This window comes from Tamandua tetradactyla, chromosome Y, assembly GCF_023851605.1.
Source record: "Tamandua tetradactyla isolate mTamTet1 chromosome Y, mTamTet1.pri, whole genome shotgun sequence".
Lineage (NCBI taxonomy): Eukaryota > Metazoa > Chordata > Mammalia > Pilosa > Myrmecophagidae > Tamandua > Tamandua tetradactyla.
This window is the reverse complement of record NC_135354.1, coordinates 11597436-11616877: the sequence shown is the minus strand read 5'-3', so window position 1 is coordinate 11616877 and position 19442 is coordinate 11597436. Positions and strand designations below refer to the sequence as shown.

The 19442-nt window shown below is 36.1% G+C and overlaps 1 pseudogene; it reads right to left on the bottom strand.

Annotated features, from left to right (window-relative positions):
• Window positions 1-269: 269 nt before the first annotated feature.
• Window positions 270-19442, bottom strand: part of LOC143672518 (sphingosine-1-phosphate phosphatase 1 pseudogene) — a 30278-nt pseudogene continuing 11105 nt past the window's right edge.

Sequence of the window (19442 nt, the reverse complement as noted above, 5' to 3'; positions counted from 1 at the left end):
TTAATATAGTATATAAAACTTGAATCCATAACAGCACTAAAACTCCTCAAACATTACCTGAACATTTTTTTTCTCAGTACTGAAATAACTCAACTCACCTAGAACAATGACTGGATATGCAATGATTAAATGAACTGATTATTATAAATTTATTTAAATAATTAAGTTAAATTCCTGCAAAAGCCTGCCTCTGATCTGGCTTTTAACTAAGATCATTTTTAGATATCAATCACTGAAACCCTCCTTCTTTCATAAACAACAGTTCTCTATCAAAAGAGGCTAATAAAGAAAAATATTTGAGGAATCAAAAATATGATGGAGAAGCCAGCAATTCCATAGGTATCAATAATGAAGTTGAACTTCCACCTGCTGTCTTGCTTTTTGATCATCATGACATGTTATGTTGAAGATTTTAAAGTCTAAGGGAATGATGCTATTTTTCATGATATCTGACGATTAGTACAATTACCATTCTTAAGAAGATCCACAATGTGGCTTTTCCAGAGTCATGGTTATGGTGGCTTAGGTAAAGGTAATATATCTAAAGAAGGATCTAATATTAGACTCATGTTATAAGTAACATGAGATCCCTATGCAATTCCGCCACCACTTGCTAGAATCTCAGCTGTCTCCTCAGGATATACACCAGGTATCAGGGTGAAGGAAAAGATTCCAAAGGCCAAATGAAGCCTGATAATGATTAATGGAACATATTTTTAAGTTTGTTAAAATTGTCAATCAGGGTGGGCCGCGGTGGCTCAGCGGGCAAAGTGCTTGCCTGCTATGCCGGAGGACCTCGGTTCGATTCCCGGCCCCAGCCCATGTAACAAAAACGGAGAAACAGAATACAATAAAAACAAGAAAATGTTTAAAAATGTTTCCCTTTCTTCCTTCCTTCCTTCCTTCTATCCTTCCTTCCTTCTCTCTGTCTTTCCTTTAAAAAAAAAAAAAATTGTCAATCAGCTCAACAAAGGGATAGAAGGCAGCCAAGATTAAAATAGCATATAGAATTCCAGCGATAATATCCAGAATGAGGTGCATTTCCACATAAATTCTACTTAGGTATACTAGAGAACACCAGAAGGAAATAAGAATCAGTCCATATATAAAAAGATACTGCCAACAGCCCAAAATTGGGAAGACCATGGAAATGGGGATGGAGGTGGCAGACATGGCGTGGGTGGAAGGCATCTGTACTCAGAGTTGTAGAAGACCTCCAACTTGATCATGGGTAGTGAACAGGCTGCAGCCAGGGGATGCTGTCCTTGATGCACTGGTCCAGGTACATGATCAGCACCCAGATGACCACGACCCATTGGCCCATCAAGGGGCCCAGCTTCCAGATCCAGAAGGAACAAAGTGCTGTAAAAAAGTTTGTTGCCCAACTCTATACTGAAGCAGAACAGATAATAGAGAGGCCAGGTGCTCACGCCAGTAAGCTCTCAGTCATTGGCTCTGCCACCAATGCGTTCAGTGTGCTGTTCAAGGAGTGGCACTGCCTGGCTTGGTCACGCACTGATTGTGGTCACCCCCAGGGGGTTGAGGGTTTCTTGGAAGCCTAACCACCAGTGATCTCAGATTAAAGGCACCTCCAAACTCTCCCTCATCCTCTTTCATGCTGGCTGCAGCTGCCGTGGAGCCGTTAGGCAGCACTTCAACCCCACACAGCCACTGGAAACTGGCCACTTTTTAAGGTCCTCTGCACACACACTACCAGCCCTGCCAATAATTGCCTTCATGACATAATTATGCAACCTGTACACCCCACAGGAGAAAACCAACACAGCAAGGTGACAGAGAAGATGGTTCTGCATATTGTTTTTATAGTGTATTCTGTAAGTGGATACCTAGTGTTTTTGTTTGTTAATACTTCCAGAAGTCCAGTACATCAGTTCTCAGTTCTAAGGTCTTAAAACTGTACAAACTAGGACATCCAGAGAAATATTCTTTGACTCAAGAAAGAATCAAATGGGAAGGCACATGGGTGGTGTTTTCTGGTCCTTGTTACATGTTGGTTTCTTCCAGCTTCTGATGCCAGTGAGTTACTCTCTAATCATCTGTGGCCTTCACTTAGCTTCTCTGGGGCACAACTCTGGATTCTGGCTTGCTAGCAGCTCATGGGAAAGCACATGGCAACATCTGCTGGGCTTTGCATCTCCAAATGTCTGTGCCTAGGTATGTCCTCTCTCTGTAAGCATTCCAAGCATCTCCAAGTGTCTGTGTTCTTGTCAGCTCTGAAGCAACTATTCTCTAAGAGTTTGAGCTTTCTCCAAAATGTTTCCACTTTGAAAGGACTCCAGTATAATAGTCATTACCTTCTAAGAATAGGTGCTTTCACATTATCATCTAATCAAAATATCAAGTCTCCTCAGAAGTAATCTAATCAAAAGGTCAGTCCCCATGGAAACAATCTAATTGAAACTTCCATCCTAAGCAAAATTGAATCAGAATTACAAGACCTGGCTTTTGTGGGCAGTGCAAAGGTGGCTCAGTGGCAGAAGTCTTGCCTGCCATGCCAGAGACCTAGGTTTGATTCCCAGAGCCTGAGCATGTAGAAGAAGAAAAAAAGACATGGATTTTTTTCAATATTTTTAGGGGGGGTGAATGGTCCAGGAATTGAACCCAGGTCTCCTGCATGGAAGGTAGGCATTCTAACCAATAAACTACCCATGCACTGCTTCAGATTGGCTTTTAATAAAAGAGGATTTATTCAATTAATGCATAGTTCTTCAGAGGAAAGGCAGCTAACTTTCAATTGAGTTTCTTTCTTACAAGGAAATTCACCCTTCCATTCATCAGTTGATGTGCCCTCAAGCCACTTCCATCAATTACAAACCATTAATATTACTGCCATAAACACCCTTGTGCAAATGTCCATTCATGTCTCTACTTTCAGTTCTTCCACTTATATACCTAAAAATGTTGTTGTAGGATCATGTGTCAACCCTGTATTTAGCCTCCTATGAACCACCACCCTATCCTCTGGAGATGGTGCACCATTCTATTTCCCAACCAACAGTGAATAGGTACATCTACTTCTCTACATTTTCTCCAGTACTTGTAGCTTTCTGTTTATTTTTAAACAGTTTTATTCACACACCATACAATCTGTCTTAAGTAACCAATTAATGGCTCCTGGTATAATCACATAGTTATTTATTCACTGTCATAATCTGTATGAGAACATTCCTCAAATATTCTTTTTGTCAACTCCTTATATATATATATATATATATATATATTTTATATTTTATCAACTCCTTTTCCTTTTGGAATTGATAAAATATACCTGGGAAACCTTAAACTATAGTTAAGCTGTTTGGACATCTAGAAAGATTGTAAAGCCCTTATATTTAATCTGGTGACTGTGAGAACTGTTAAGCCTCTTTATCTGGTTATTTTCTTAATTGCCCTAATGCTAAGGAAGATAATCATTAGCTAGCCTCAGTCGCTTACATTTGTAAATCATTTCTGCTAGGCTCTGCCATTGAAAGATAGATAGTTCTGCCTCCCCTCCTTTCAACTTATGTTAACACTATTTTCTTTTTTGCTTTGAATTTACTATCCAAAATGACCTCATCTTCCCTTGCTAGAATCCTTAAAAATCTTGAATCCCCTAAATGCCTTAAAAATCTTGAGTCCCCTAAATAGGGAGACATATTTTGGACTGTCAGGCTGTCTGCTTTCCTACTACACAATATAGTAATAAATTCTTTCTCTCTTTGAAAGCCTAGTGTCTCAGGAATTGGTTATTGAGTGTATTGGGTGGAAGAATGCATGACCTTTGTTTGGTAACATGAATAGAAAGAATAATAATAAAAGAAGAAACAATAAAAACAAGGACAAGATTCCCATGCCCCTCTCATACACCCCCCTCTTATTGATGGTTAGCCTTGGTATATTGCCTTTGTTACAATTAGTGGAAGTATATTAAAAGTTGCTGTTAACTATAAAGGTCCTAATTTGCATAATTATATATTTTTTCCATATACCATCTCATTTTCATCACCTCACAATGTTAACATTCATTTGATCTCCCTCATGTAAAAACCTGCTCACATCTGTACATTTAATCATTATCTTTGTCCACTCTAGGCTTTGCTAAATAATAGTTCCAGGTTTTATCCTCCCTTTTCCTTCTGGTGTCATGCATGACCCTAGATTTCCTCTTTCAATCATACTCTCACTTAGCTTTTTAAATTATACTTAGGATATTGTGCTATCATTTTCTGGATCTTTACAATCAACAATATTGAACACTCTGTATTCCTTCACCATCAAATGATGAATATCAATCCTCTTTGTATCTCCTGTTAACATTTTTCTCAACTTTTACTCTGAGAAAATGCTGATTATAGATAGTTCATATTAGTGAGACCAAACAGTATTTGCCCTTTTTTTTTGGCTAATTTTGCTCAATATAGTGTCCTCAGGGTTTATCCATGTCTTTGCATGCATTATGATTTTCTTCCATCTTACAGCTGCATAATATTCCATTGTATGTATATACCACAGTCTATTAATCCAATAGTCCATTGATGGATGTTTGGGCTGTTTCTATCTCTTGGTGTTTGTGAATAATACCACTACAAACATTGTGAACAAATACCTGATCTTTTACATTTTATATATATGCATGTATATATATATATTATATATATATATGTATAATATATATATATACACACACACATACACTGCTTATGTATATACACACACATACACACTGTATATATATATACACATATACTTTAATGGAATTGCTGAATCGTGTGTCGATTCTATACTTAGCTTCCTCAAAAGCTGCCAAACTGTCTTCCAGAGCATTTGCACTGTTCTACATTCCCAATAAAAATGAGTAACTGTATCACTTTTTCCACATCCTCTCCAGCATTTTTAGTTCTCTGTGTTGTTGTTGTTGTTAATGCCATTCTAGTAGGAAATGAGATGATATCTCATGGTGGTTTTGATTTGCAGTTCTCTAATCAGAAGTGAAATTGAGCATCTTTTCCTTATATGTTTTTGAGCCAATTGTATTTCTCTGTTGGAAACAGTCTATGTCTTTTGCCCATTTTCCATTCGGATTATTTATCTTTCTGTTGAGTTTCTGGTTCTCTTTATATATATAGGATATTAAATCATTACCTGATATTGGTCATGCTTGGGGCATAAAGTCTAGATAACCAGCCCTTATCACAAGATATTTTGAGATTTTCCATACATTTTCTTCTAAAGTTTTTTGGTCTTGGTGCTAATGTTTTTGGTTTTTTTTTATCTATTTTTAATAATTTTTTTGTATAAAGTGTGATATAGAGCCCCCTACATTCTTCTTATATGGATAGCCAGTCTCCAAGTACCATTCGTTGAGTTGGCTCCTCTGTCCAGTTCTGCCTTATCAAAGACCAATTTTTGATGTTGATGAGTAAGTCCATTTCTGAACACTCAATTCAATTCCATTGGACACTACTGTCTTTATGCAAATACCATGCTGGTTTGACCAATACATCCACAAGATTGGATTTAAAAAGCATAGCTTTTCTGGGGTACATAACAGTTTCAAACCAGTACAATTCTTATAGATTCTGTTATTTACTTTTTAAAGATTTCCAGTTTTTCTTTATGGCCATCCAATGTCTATTTTATATACTTCATCTGTTTTGCCATATCTTCTTCCAACCTGTTGATTTGATTTAGCATGCTTGCTTGAACATGTTGAATTTGTTGTTTCAATTTCTGCATCTCATTTGAGTTTGTTCCTTTGATTGGGCCATATCTTCATGCTCTGTGGTATGACATGATTTTTTAAAATTCTTTTCTAGGTATTGATTTCCTTGATTAATTTATTCTGGGGGTCTTTTTCTCTCATTTTCATGTTGCTTAGCTTTGTTTTCTGTTCTTGGACATTTAGTTCAACTTATTTGATACCCCTATCATAGCTTCTGTTTAACTGATCAGAATTTTTCTGGTTCTTACCCTGACAATATGGAACATATTTTTGAGAAGAATTCACTCAGATATGATTGACCCCAATCAGATTTTCCCAGACAAGGCAGGCTCAGATTTTAGGAGGAGAGTGTAACTAGTATGAAGATTCCCTGAGGGTGAGACCCAGTTTCTTACCTTTTGTCAGTCTTTTAATTCTCAGCAGACCTTGTCCCTGCCAGGGTCATGGTAGAGACTTTCTTATGGGCTCCTAAAAAATAGTTTACAAATATTTTAAAAATATAAAAGGTACCTTCAGCACTGGTCTTTAGCCCCAAGACTTGCCAATTAAAAGCCAAAGTTAGTAGCTACTTTTTGTAGCCTTTTTTTTTGGGCACAGCATTTTCATTATTCTGAGCTCATCTGACTCCAAAAGTTCTGTTTTTTTCCTATCAACACTCCTTCCTCTTTGACAGGAAAGAATTCTGGGTTCCTTTCCTCTTTGCTCTGAGTCAATATATGCACAGAATTTGTATTAAGTGGTCCAACTTTTAATCAAAACCACAATTGGAACTTGATTGAGTTAACTTCTCTTGATCCTAGAAGAGACTGCTTCTCTCTCCCATGGGGAAGTGTCTCCAAAACATTTGGGAAGGAGCTCCAGCCTCCACAGTATGAGAGACTTACTAAAATAAATCTAAGTTCTGCTCCATGATCTCCCCCTCTCCACACATTCCAGATCATGTGTAGGATGTATTTCCAGTCACAAATGCCCTCCCAAAGTTGTTCCAGACAGTTCCTGGCTATTTACTAGCTGCTCTACAGGGTTAACTAAATTCCACACCCTCCAATATCACTGTCTTTCTCTCCACTATTCGTTCTTATATTTAGGGATTTGATCCATTTTGAGTTAATTCTTTAGAGTGTGTGAGACAGGTCTCCTCCTTCATTATTTAGGTTATGGATATCCCATTCTCCCAACACCTTGTATTGAACAGACTGTTCTGTCCCAGTTGAAATCATGAAATATGAGGATCTATTTCTGAATTCTCAATTCATTTCCAATGGTTAAAATGTCTAACTTTATGCCAGGAACATGCTATTTTAACCATTGTGAATTTATAATATGCTTTAAATTCAGGAAGCTTGGTACCTGACATTTAATTCTTCTTTTTCAAGTTGTTTTTTTAAGCTATTTGAGGCTTTACCCTTCAAAATAAAATTGATGATTATTTTTTACATTTATGAAAAATAGTCTGTTGGAATTTTGATTGAGATGCCCTTGAATTTTTAGATCAATTAGGCTAGTCTTGACAACTAAGATAGATCATTACTTCAGTATAGAACAACCACTGATATCTGCATATTGATCTTGTATCCTGCTACTTTTTTTTGTCAGCACAAGTAGCCTTGCTGTTTTTTTAGGATTTTATAAATATAGAATCATATCATTTGCAAATAAAGCCAGGTTTACTTCTTCATTTCGAATTTGAGTGCCTTTAAAAAAATTTTTTTTAAACTAACTGGCTCTAGATAGAACTTCTAGGATAATCAGTGATGAATAGAGGTGGTGACAGTGGGCAATCTTGTATTGTTCCAATCTTGTAGGGAAAGCTTTCAAACTCTCACCATTGGGTTTGGTGATAACTGTGGGTTTTTAAATATGTCTTTTATCATTTTGAGGAAGTTTTCTTCAGTTCCTACTTATAAAGTGTTTCTACAAGGAAGGGATACTGAAGATGGCAGAATGGGGTAGAGTGAGTTCACTCTTGCCCCATGAAGCAAAATAGGAGATGGGGAGAAAATGTCCAGGACTGTAAGTCCCAAGGTGCTGGAAGTTAGCCTAGATATCATGCAAGATGGCCAGCCATTCTTCCATTGGATTACCTGTGCACCCCACCCTTACTTCTGATAGACTTTTAAGTTGAACTGTATCCATTACATAAGATTTGGACTTTGATTTGGTGAAGAATAACCAAAAAAAAGTCCAAAAGGAAACAATCAACAAAACTAAGAAAATATAAAACTTTAGAAGAATGAAAGAAAGTACTTGCAAAATAGCCATATCAAGATAATCAAATGCTCTGAAACAGCAGAAAATCACAGAGCACATGAAGATACAGGCAGAAATGGTCCAACAAATGACCAAATCAAAATTTCAGAAGAAACACAGAATATGTAACAACTACTCAAGGACTTTTTATAAAGAAATAAAGTATATTAGTAGACACTAAAAGAACATAAAGAATATGGAAGGTTGAATGAAAAATAGAAGGTCTCATAGAAATGAAAGATACAGTAGATAAAGGTAAAATTATACAGGAGATGCATTATAGCAGATTTGAAGAAGGAGAAGGAAGATTAAATGAGCTAACACACATGGAATGTTCTCCAGGATAGATCATATGCTGGGACACAAACTGAGTCTCTATAAATTTAATGAGATTGAAACTATCCAAAGTACTTTCTCTGATCACAACAGAATAAAGCTGGAAATTAATAATCACCAGAATTTAAGTGCACAAAAGAATAAATGTAAGAAAGTTGGAAAAAATGCAACTGGATCTTAGGGAAATGATGGACAACCAGAGGCACACAAATATAAAAATGATTGGTGTCCCAGAAGGAAAAGAGAAAAATGAAGGGTTGGGAGAGCCAATTAAAGTTATAATCAGAGGAAACTTCCCAATCCTTATAAGAGACATGAATATGCAAATCAAAGAGGCCCAGCAAGCTCCAAATAGAATATAAATGTGAATAGGCCATCTCCAAGACACATGCTAATTAGACTGTCAGGTGTTGAAGAGAAACAGAAAGTCCTGAAAGCAGCATGAGAAAAGCTATGTACTACATACAAGGGAAAACCCATAGACTGACTTCAGACTACTCAATAAGAACCACAGAAAGAAGGAAACAGTGGAATGATAATTTTAATATCCTGAATGAGAAGACATTTCAACCAAACTTTCTTTATCCAGCCAAGTTATCCTTCAAAGTTGAGGGAGACATTAAAATTTTCAAAGACAAATGAAAATTGAGAGAACTAGCAAGCAAGCACTACAAGAAATACTAAAAGGAACTCTGCCAGCTGATTAAAAAAAAGGCAGGACAGGGAGGTATGGGGGAGGACACAGAATTAAAGAATATAGTAAAAGTAGTTTAAAGGAAAAGAAAGAGAGAAGGAAAATAATATATAGATCAGACAGATAAAAACTAAAGATAAGATGGTAGAGTCAAGAGCCACTTTTACAGTAATTACTTTGAATGTTAATGGACTAAATTCACTAAATTTAAAGATACAGACTTACAGAATGGATCAAAAAACATAATCCATGATATGCTATTTACAAGAGGTGGACTTAGATTCAAGGATAAGTTAGATTGAATGTGAAGACGTGGAAAAAAATCCTCTATGCAAGCTATAGCCAAAAGAAAGAAGGATTATCTATACTAATATCAGATAAAATAACATTTAAATGTAAAGACATCATAAGAGACACTGAAGGATTCTACATACTAATAAAATCAACAATTCATCAGGAAGAAATAGCAATCATAAGTGTGCATGCTCCCAACATATTGGAAAAAATTGAAGGGACCAACAAACATAGTTACAGTAATAATCAGAAGCTTTAAAACATCAATTTTCACTATAGATAGAATAACCACACAGAGGATGAAAAAGGGAGCAGAGAATGTAAACAATGGGATAAATGAATTAGATCTAATATATAAAAACACATACATATATATATAATATATATGTATGATACATATATATACATATGTATACATATATATATATATATATATACATATATATATAATATATATATATGTATCATTACATCTCAAAACACCAGAATATACATTCTTCTCTAACATACATGGAATATTCTCCAGGACTGATCATATGCTGGGACACAAACTGAGTCTATAAATTCAAAAAGATTGAAATTATCTGAAGCACTTTCCTTGATCACAATAGAACAAAGCTGGAAATTAATAATCACCAAACAGCCAGATGTATGGAGATTAAACAACACAAAACATTCTTAAATAATGAGTGGGTCAAGAAAGAAATTGCTAGAGAAGTTGGTAAATATCTAGAGATGAATGGTAATGAGAATACAACATATTAAACTTTGAGCTGTAGCACAGGCAGTGCTGAGAGGGAAATGTATTACCCTAAATATTTGTATTAAAAGAAAAGAGTGAGCAAAATTTGAGCATTTAATGACTCATCTGGAGAATTTAGAGAAAGAGCAGCAAACTACATCCAATGCAAACATAAGAAGAGAAAAAATAAAGACTGAAGCAGAAATAAGTAAAATGGAGAATAATAAAACAATAGAAAGAATCAAGAAAACTAAAAGTTGGTTTTTTGAGAAAATCAATAAAATTGATGTTACCTTAGCTAGACCAACAAAAAATAAAAGAGAGAGGACACAAATAAACAGAATCAGAAATATAGAAGGTCATTACCATAAATCATGAACAAATTTTAAAAATCACAAGAGAATATTATGAACTGTTTGTGCAAATACCAGACAACTTGGATGAAATGGACAAATTCCTAGAAACACTAAATTACTCACAGTAATTCAAGAAGAAACAGAAGATCTCAACAAACCAATTACAAGTAAAGAAATCCAATCAGTCATCAAAAATCTGCTCCCCCAAAATAAAGGCCCAGGATCAGATCATTTTTTCAGAAGAGAAAACATTTCAAAAAGAACTAATGCTAATTCCATTCAAACTCTTCAAAAAATAGAAGAAAAAGAAATTCTACCTAACCCATTTTATAAAGCTAGCCTCACTCTAATACTAAAATCAGATAGAGATGATACAAGAAAAGAAAACTGCAGGCCAATCTCCATAATGAATATAGATGTGAGTATTCTTAACAAAAATACTTGCAAGTAATATATAATACCACATTAAAAGAATTATACATCATAATCAAGTGGGATTCACTTGAGGAATGCAGGGGTGGTACAACATAAGAAAATTAATCTATGTAATACAGCACATTAACAAACTGAAAGGGAAAGTCATGTGATTATACAGGTTGATGCTGAAAAAGTATTTGACAAAATCCATCATTATTTTCTGATAAAAACACGTAAAAAGGTAGAAATCAAAGTAAAACCTTCTCAGCATCATAAAGGGCACATATGAAAAATCCATGGTCAGCATAATATTCAATGGTGAGAAATTGAAATAATTTCCCTTGAGTTCAGGGATGAAACAAGGATACCTATCGTCACCACTTCTGTTTAACATTAAATTAGAAGTACTAGTTGGAACAATTACACGGGGGAAAGACATAAAAGCATCCAAAGAAGTAAAACTTTCATTATTTGCAAATGATGTGATCATATAATTAGAAAACTCTAAGAAACCTACAGCAAAACTAATTGGGCTAAAACATTCAGTAAAGTGGCAGGACACAAGATTAATTTTAAAAAATCAGTAAAGCTTCTATACACCAGCAATGACCTATCTGAGATAACATAAAGGAAAAAAATCCATTTGGAATAGCAACCAGAACACTTGGGTCTCTAGGAATAAGCCTAACCAGGGATTCCAAGGACTGAGGCACAAAAAGTTACAAAAATTTGCTAAAAGAAATTTAAAAAAAACAAACAGATAGAAAGATATTCCATACTCATGGCAAGAAGGTTAAAGATATTTGGGTTTCTACCAAATTATACCCAAACTGATCTATAGATTCAATGCAATACCAGTAAAAATCTCAGGAACCTACTTTGAGGTCCTGGAAAATCTGGCTATCAATTATTATGGAAGGTAATGAGACCTTAAATAGCTAAATGTAATCTAAAAAAAGAAGAGCAAACTGGGCAGTCTATCACTTCCTGACATTAAAGCTTACTATAAAGCCACATTGGTCAAAACACCATGGTACTGGCACAAAGATAAAAAGATTGAACAGGGGAATAGAATCAAGTGTGCAGAGAGTGGCTATCAAATTTATGGACATTTATTGTTTAATAAGCCCCCAAATCTACTGAATTAGGACAGAATAGTCTTCACAATGAGTGGGAATGGGAGAACTGGATATCAATAGCCAAAATAATGAAAGTGAACTCTTACCTTGCACCTTATACAAAAATTAATTCAAGATTGATCAAAAACCTAAATGTCAGAGCCAGTATATAGGGAAACATCTTCAAAATCTAGTAATAGGAGTTACCTTCTTAAATTTACACCTAAAGCACAGACTGTGAAAGAAAAATAGACAAATGGAAACTTCTTATGATCAAGAGCTTCTATGCCTCAAAGAATTTTGTTAAAAAGATGAAGAAGAAGCCAACTCAATGGAAGAAAATATTTGAAAACCCCATATCAGATAAAGGCTTGATACCCTGTGTACATGAAGAATTACACAGCTCAACAACAAAAGAACAGACAACCCAATTATAAAATTGAACAGAGGAAATGAAAAGGCACTTTTCTGAAGAGCAAATACAAATGGTTAAAAAAACACATGTAGAGCTGCTCATTCTCATTGTTTATGGGGAAAATGGAATTAAGATGTCAATGAACTATCACCTCACACCTATAAGAATGTCTTTTTCCTGCTAAAAATAAAAAAGCAGGAAACTATAAATGATGGAGAGGATGCAAAGAAATTGGGACACTTTTTTCACTGTCAGTGGGAATGTAAAATGGATCAGCTGCTGGAAGTCAGTTTGGTGATTCCTTAGAAAACTAAATATTGAATTGCTCTATGACCCAGTGTCATGGTCAGGTTCATGTGTCAGTTTGGTCAAGTGGTGACCCCTGTTTGTCTGGTTGGGCAAGTGCTAGTCTGTTCAGTTGACCAGTTTGGCTGGTCTGAGGTCACTTTATAGAATTAGATCATGATCCCATCAGTTGCATCCACAGCTGCTTCCATTTGTAATCAGCCAAGGGGAGTGTCTTCTGCAATGAGTGATGCTTAATCTAATCACCATAAGTTTTTTAAGGAGGATTCAGAAGAGACAGGTTCTCTTCCTGCTTTGGCTTAGAGAACTCTCCTGTGGAGTTCATCCAGACACTCCACTGGAACCATCAGCTTCACAGTCTGCCCTACAGATTTTGTACTCTACATTCCCATGGTAATGTGAGGCACTTTTGTAAATTTTATATTTACAAATATTTCCTGTTGAATATGTTTCTCTAGAGAACCCTAAATAATGCACCTGGCAATACCAGTACTTTGTATATACCCAGAAGAGTTGAGGGAAATGTCATTAACAGACATTTGCACACTGATGTTCATAGCAGCACTAGTCAAATTTCCAAGAGATGGAAACAACCCAGGTGCCCATCAAAAAATGAGTGGATAAACAAAATTTTGTATGTAAATACAATAGAAGATTATGCAGCATGAAGATGAAATGATATCCTGAAATATAGAACAACATAGATAACCTTGAAGAAATAATGCTGAATGAAATAAATCAGACACAAATGGACAGGTAGTGTATGATTACATTACTATGACTCTGATAAAGTTGCCAGTGTTTTGGACCAACTCTAAAGAAAAATCTGAGTTGAGGGCATGTAGAGCATGACAAACTCTGGAACTGTTCTATAACTGTTTGTCGAAGTGTGATTTGAAAAGTATTGTTTTTTTCTTCTTTTCTTCATGTATATACTGTTTACAGCAAAAATGTAAAAACAAAACAAAACAATAGGAAACTATAGTAATATATTAGATAAAAAATTTCTAAAATTAAAAATGAAGAAAGATAGCTGAATTTTGTCAAATGCCTTTTTGCCATCAATCAAAAGGATCATGTAGTTTTCCTTTTTTGTTATTGTGGTACATTGCATTAATTGCTTTTCTAGTGTTGAACCATCCTTGTATATCTGCGATAAAACTGACTTGGGATGCATCTCTTATCAGATAGATACCTTTCTCATTTCTGTTTCTGAATATTTTTACTTTCTTTGTGCTCTCCAAGGTTTATATTACACAATCCACACCTATATCCTACTAATTTGCAAATATACCAACTTAGGTTAAATAGCATACATCTTCTCTGTCCCCATATCCCTCTGTTCCCCTCTTTATGTTACTTTGGTTCCACATTATCTCAATATTTCATTCCATTATCAAGAAATACTTCCTTTTTTTACATTATATTGTATTCTGACTCTTATAGGAATTAAAGAGTAGGGTTGCATATTGAAGATACAGTACTTTTGGGTTTTGCATTTGTTCTTTTAGTTACCCTTAATGAAACTTCATTTCTTGGCACTATGCCAAATGCCTCTCCTGTTTTTGCCTTTGGCCTTTCAGATCTTCCTTTATCAGATCAATAATAAGTAAATAGATGAGTTAGTAAGTTTAGAATATTTCTAAAGCTTTTGTTGAAGAATCTTACTTATAGCTAAGTAATATTCCATTGTATATATATATGTATATATATATATATATATATATATATACATATATATATATGCCACATTTTGTTTTTTCAGTCCTCCATGGATAGTTGTTTGGGTTGTTTACACTTTTAGGATATTGTGAATAAAATTTATATTCATTTGCAAGACATATGGAAATACTTTTTCATTTCTCCTATATATACCTAAAAGAACTGCTACTCAGATAAAGGAATTTGAGATAAATTCCTCAAAAATAAACGTTTTGAGGAATTTCCAAATTGCAGCCTAAAGTAATAAGTTTGTAAGTTTCCCTTCTTCTGTTCTTTAGAAAATATTTTGAAGGTTTTGTATATAGAACTCACTGATGAAGCCATCTAGTGGAAAGCTTTTATTTTGGAAATATTCTAAACTTAATAACTCATCTCTACTTGTTACTGATCTTTAAGATTTCCCTTTTTTATTGGTTCAGCTTGGGTAGTTTCTTCTTTCTTGTAATCTATTAGTCTAATCTAATTTATCTCACTTTGGTTCCATTGTTCTGTCCCATTATAATACTATTTATGTGGTGAGGTCGGTAGTAATATCTCATCTCTCTTTCTGTTCCTGATTTATTCATTTATAACTCCTCTCTTTTTTATTCTGATCAACCCAACTGAAATCATCTACATTTTCTTGAGTTCTTCCAGGAATAAATGTTTGCTTTTGCTGGTTCTCTGTTATTTCTCTTCCTACTTTGTTTCTTTCTGTCCTAATTATTTTTCCCTTCTTCTCCTTGCTTTGGTTTGAATTTGTGCTCTGTCTAAGGTTTTAAGGTGATATGATTATTGTTAATTTGGTATTTTTTTAATGTAGAATTTACAGGTATGATGTTTTTTTTTTTCTGAATAGTGACTTCCTGTGTCCGGTAAGTTTTAGTATATTGTGGTAACCTCACATTCTAATTGCAATGTTTGAAATGTCTATTTTCTCCTTACCAGTAATAGAATATCTTAAATTTTGGCTTACTTATATGTGAGAATGGTATTTCAGAGTGGTTTTAATCCAAGCATTTTCATTGATAAGTTAGAGTGTTTCTCATATGTTTCTGTAATTTGTATGTGTATTCATATATGTGTGTACAAATTTTCTTTTTTTTTCTCATGTCTCTGTAAGGTTTTTACCCACTCATTTTCAAAATAATTTATATATTAGGGATATTATCCCTTTGCCATATTTCAGAAAAATTGTGTCAAAACTTCAATTGTCTTTTCACTTGTTGACTGTTCCTTTTCAGCACTTTTCTTTTAAGTAGTCAAGTTAATCATTTTTTTCTGTGATTACTTCTGCATTATTTAAGCAGTTTAACTGAGATATATTGAAACCCCATAAAATCCATTAAAAGTGTACAATCGGAGGCTCACAGAATATAAAAAATAATTTTGTATTTATCATCATGATCAATTTCAGAACATTTCCATTACCTCAAAAGAAAATCTCCATAACTTTTATACCCCCTTAATATTGGCAATTAGCATTGGTAAGGTCAAAATTGATGGAAGAATATTAAAATATAGTTACATAACTATAGCCCACAGATATTTTCCCATTTGTCAGCCTATTTCTAACAACTTGTATATAATAATGACATGCATTTATGCTAGCTCATGGAAGAAGACTCATATATATGTAATATTAACCACAGTCATCATCCACAAAAGGGTTCACTATGTGATACACTTCATGTTTTACCCTCTTGCTTTCTCCTTCTAGAGAAATGCTTAACCATCAACTTCACTTTTCAATCACATTCACATGCAAAATTCAGAGCTTTTAATTACACTCCTCATAGACTACTATCACTTCTATCCAATTCCAAATAGTAATAATCAACTAATTAAAAGTTCTGCACAAATTTAGCATCAGCTCCCCACTCTCCAATACCCTATAGGAACCATTGAAATACACCAAGAATATGTCCTCACTAATCCTCCACTTACCCAGGTGTCCATTGACACTTTGCGAGCTTAGCAAAGCCTCTCCAGCTACTTTGCCCAAACCTCTGCCTCACCAGCCTCTCTTATGTGGCTCCAAATCTTCCAACAAACCTTACTTTTCCTCAACCAAACGCAAATACTCCCTAATGTAACCCACTGTTTCCTCTATGCATCATTAAATAAGCCACTATTGGCAGCTGTCCCTATAAATCTAACCCAAATACATAATCATAACCCTGATTCCCGCCATACTCCTTTAAAGAACATCCCCCTCTGGGAACCAAAGCCCAAAAACCTTCCCTACTCCCTTAATACCTGCTATCTTACACACACAACTGCAAATCAGACACAACTTCATAATAGATGCCAAACTATCATCACTATCCACAACACAACCTATGCCCCCAAAGGACAATATTTCTGGTGTAATGGAACTCTTACCAAGTCCCTTAACTCCAGTGCCCCAGGACCATGTTTCCTGGTAACTACTGTTCCTCAATTAACCCTTTATGGGAAGTCTGAGCTAACTTGGTTACTGCCCTCTCCTCACTCCAAAAGGGCTGCCTTTCTTCCCATCCTGGTAGACATCAGCCTAACTGCCTCAGTCACAGCCTCAACTGTAGTGGGAGGGGCACTGGGACATGGTATTTTAACCTCTCAAAACTTTGAGATTCAACTACATATAGCCCTGGAATCGACATCAGAATCCCTTTCCTCTCTACAATGACAGCTTACCTCACTAGCCTAGGTAACTCTTCAAAATCGATGGGCCTTAGACCTGCTAACAGCTGAAAAAGGAAGGATATGCATATTCCTCCAAGAAGAATGCTGCTATTACATCAATGAGTCAGGTCTGGTGAAGCAAAATATCCAAACCTTAAACAAACTAAAAGAGGATCTCTACCATGGAAAACAAGGAACCACCCCTGCCTTAGACTGGTTTTCTTCCCCCCCTGGTGACATGGCTCGTGCCACTACTAGGACCAGTTATCCTAATCTGTCTCTTTTTATTCTAGCTCCCTGCCTCCTCAACTTCCTTCGGGATGCATGAAGGAACTGTCATGGGTAGCAGCCAACCAAATGTTCCTGCATCATTACCCCCGCCTGCCCTCCTCATCAGATTCCAATAGCTAACCTCCTCCCTCCCCTGACCATGACAACCCCAGCCTATCACCCCACATCACCCCAGTATAGCAGAAAGTAGCCAGAAGAACTTTTACGCCCTATGGTTGGAATGTTAAATCAGGGGAACTGGGAAGGGCACTGCAACTGGAGTTGCAGAGGCTGTGTTGCCCCACCCAACATGACTTCCGGAACTGCCCCTTCTGGACACCTGACTTCTGGAACTGCCCCTTCCAGTCACCTAACTTCCAGAACTGATGAACCACCCCTTCTGGATACCTGACTTCTGGAGAACCACCCCTATGGACACCTGACTTCCAGAGAACTGCCCCTTCTGGTCACCTAACTTCCAGAACTGATGAACCACCCATTCTGGATAACTGACTTCCGAAGAACCACCCCTCTGGACAGCTGACTTCTGGAGAACCACCCCTTGTGGACCTCACCTGACTCCCTTACTTAAAAACTGCCCGTGCCATCACCCAGGCGCTGATGCACCTCCCTACATCTTGGATTCGGTGAGCTCTGCCCAGGAGCACAGAAATACTCCCCCCCACGACTTTAAATTTCCTTGTCTATTTTCCTTCCTTCTCACCCTTTCTCCTCCTAAACCTTTCACCAACAAATTTTTGTGGAATCTTTAGAATCAGTACCACTGCCTTTCTGGATTAAAAAGGGCATAAAAAGGACAAATTGAAGGAGACATTACTTCCAAGGCAGAATCATATAGACTAAACTTTTGAGTTAGAAAATCTCAGACAAGGAGAGTAAATCCATCTATATATGTGGAAAGGGTATATTTACCCTGAAGACAGAGGACAGACCTTCTGCCTTGATGTTCAGGAGGAGTTTTGATATCCTAGACCTGAAGAGGGTAGAGCACATTCCTTTGGAGTTGAGGGGAGCCTCACTTCCTTGCCAGTATCCTGAAAGCATGTGCCCTGGAGATGGAACAGAGTCCAGGTACTGCCAATGCTTGGAGAAGGTGGAGGTGACAAAAGATCATCTCCCAAGGTTTCCTAAAATTGCCACCTCATGCCAGCATTTGGAGGAAACAAGGCCTCTGCATAAGCCCTTGGAAAGCATGGGACTGCTGTCCTCCCAAGCCCTAAGGATAAATAAATGATTCATCAGATTTGGATATATAATGGAATTTGCTTTGTAGGTTTTTCGAACACTTGGGTCCAGTTATGTCTGTTTTACTTTTGATTTCTCCATATGGGAATGAGATTGCTTATCCTAGATTGCTTCTCCTTTTATATTAAAAACAGATAACTTGTTCTGAGTTTGACAGAGGATAATTATGCCTTAAAATAGACCATGCCTATAACTAACCTGATGGGATTTTTTAACTTGATGGGATATTTGAATTATTACTGAAATTGTTCAAGGCTTTTGTGGTAATGTGATAGACTGAGTGTGTCTTGTACATGGAAAGAATATGTTTTCTCTGAGTTCATAGAATTAAATGTGCTGTTTGAAATTGTTATGTATCCCAGAAAAGCCATATTATTTTAATCCTAGTCCAATCTTGTAAGGGAAGCCATGACCTTTTAATCCTCATCCAATAGTGTAGGTAAAATCATTTGATTAGGTTGTTTTAATGAAGATGGGACACACCCACTGTGACACATCCACTTGTGGGTGTGCCCTTTTTATTAGATGAAATGTGAGTCCACCCGTTAAGCATGTCTATTAATTAGTTTATTGATGTCTTTAAGAGAGTGCACAGAGAGAGAAGGAGCTCAGAACTGACACAAGCACAAATGTTTGGTGATCAATATAGAAAATGCCTGGGTGCAAAGCAAAGACTCACTGAAATAACAGGAACCTGAAAAGAAGAAATGCCTGTCCCTGGGAGATGTTGATCTAAGAGTTGAAACCAGACTTTCCTTTACACTGGAAACCACTGGAGTCAGAAGCTGGAAGCAACAGAATCAGGAAAAGGATGAGCAGACACCAGCCACAAACCTTCCAATCTGATAGACATTGGCCTTTCTGTGGAATCAAGATATCTTTCTC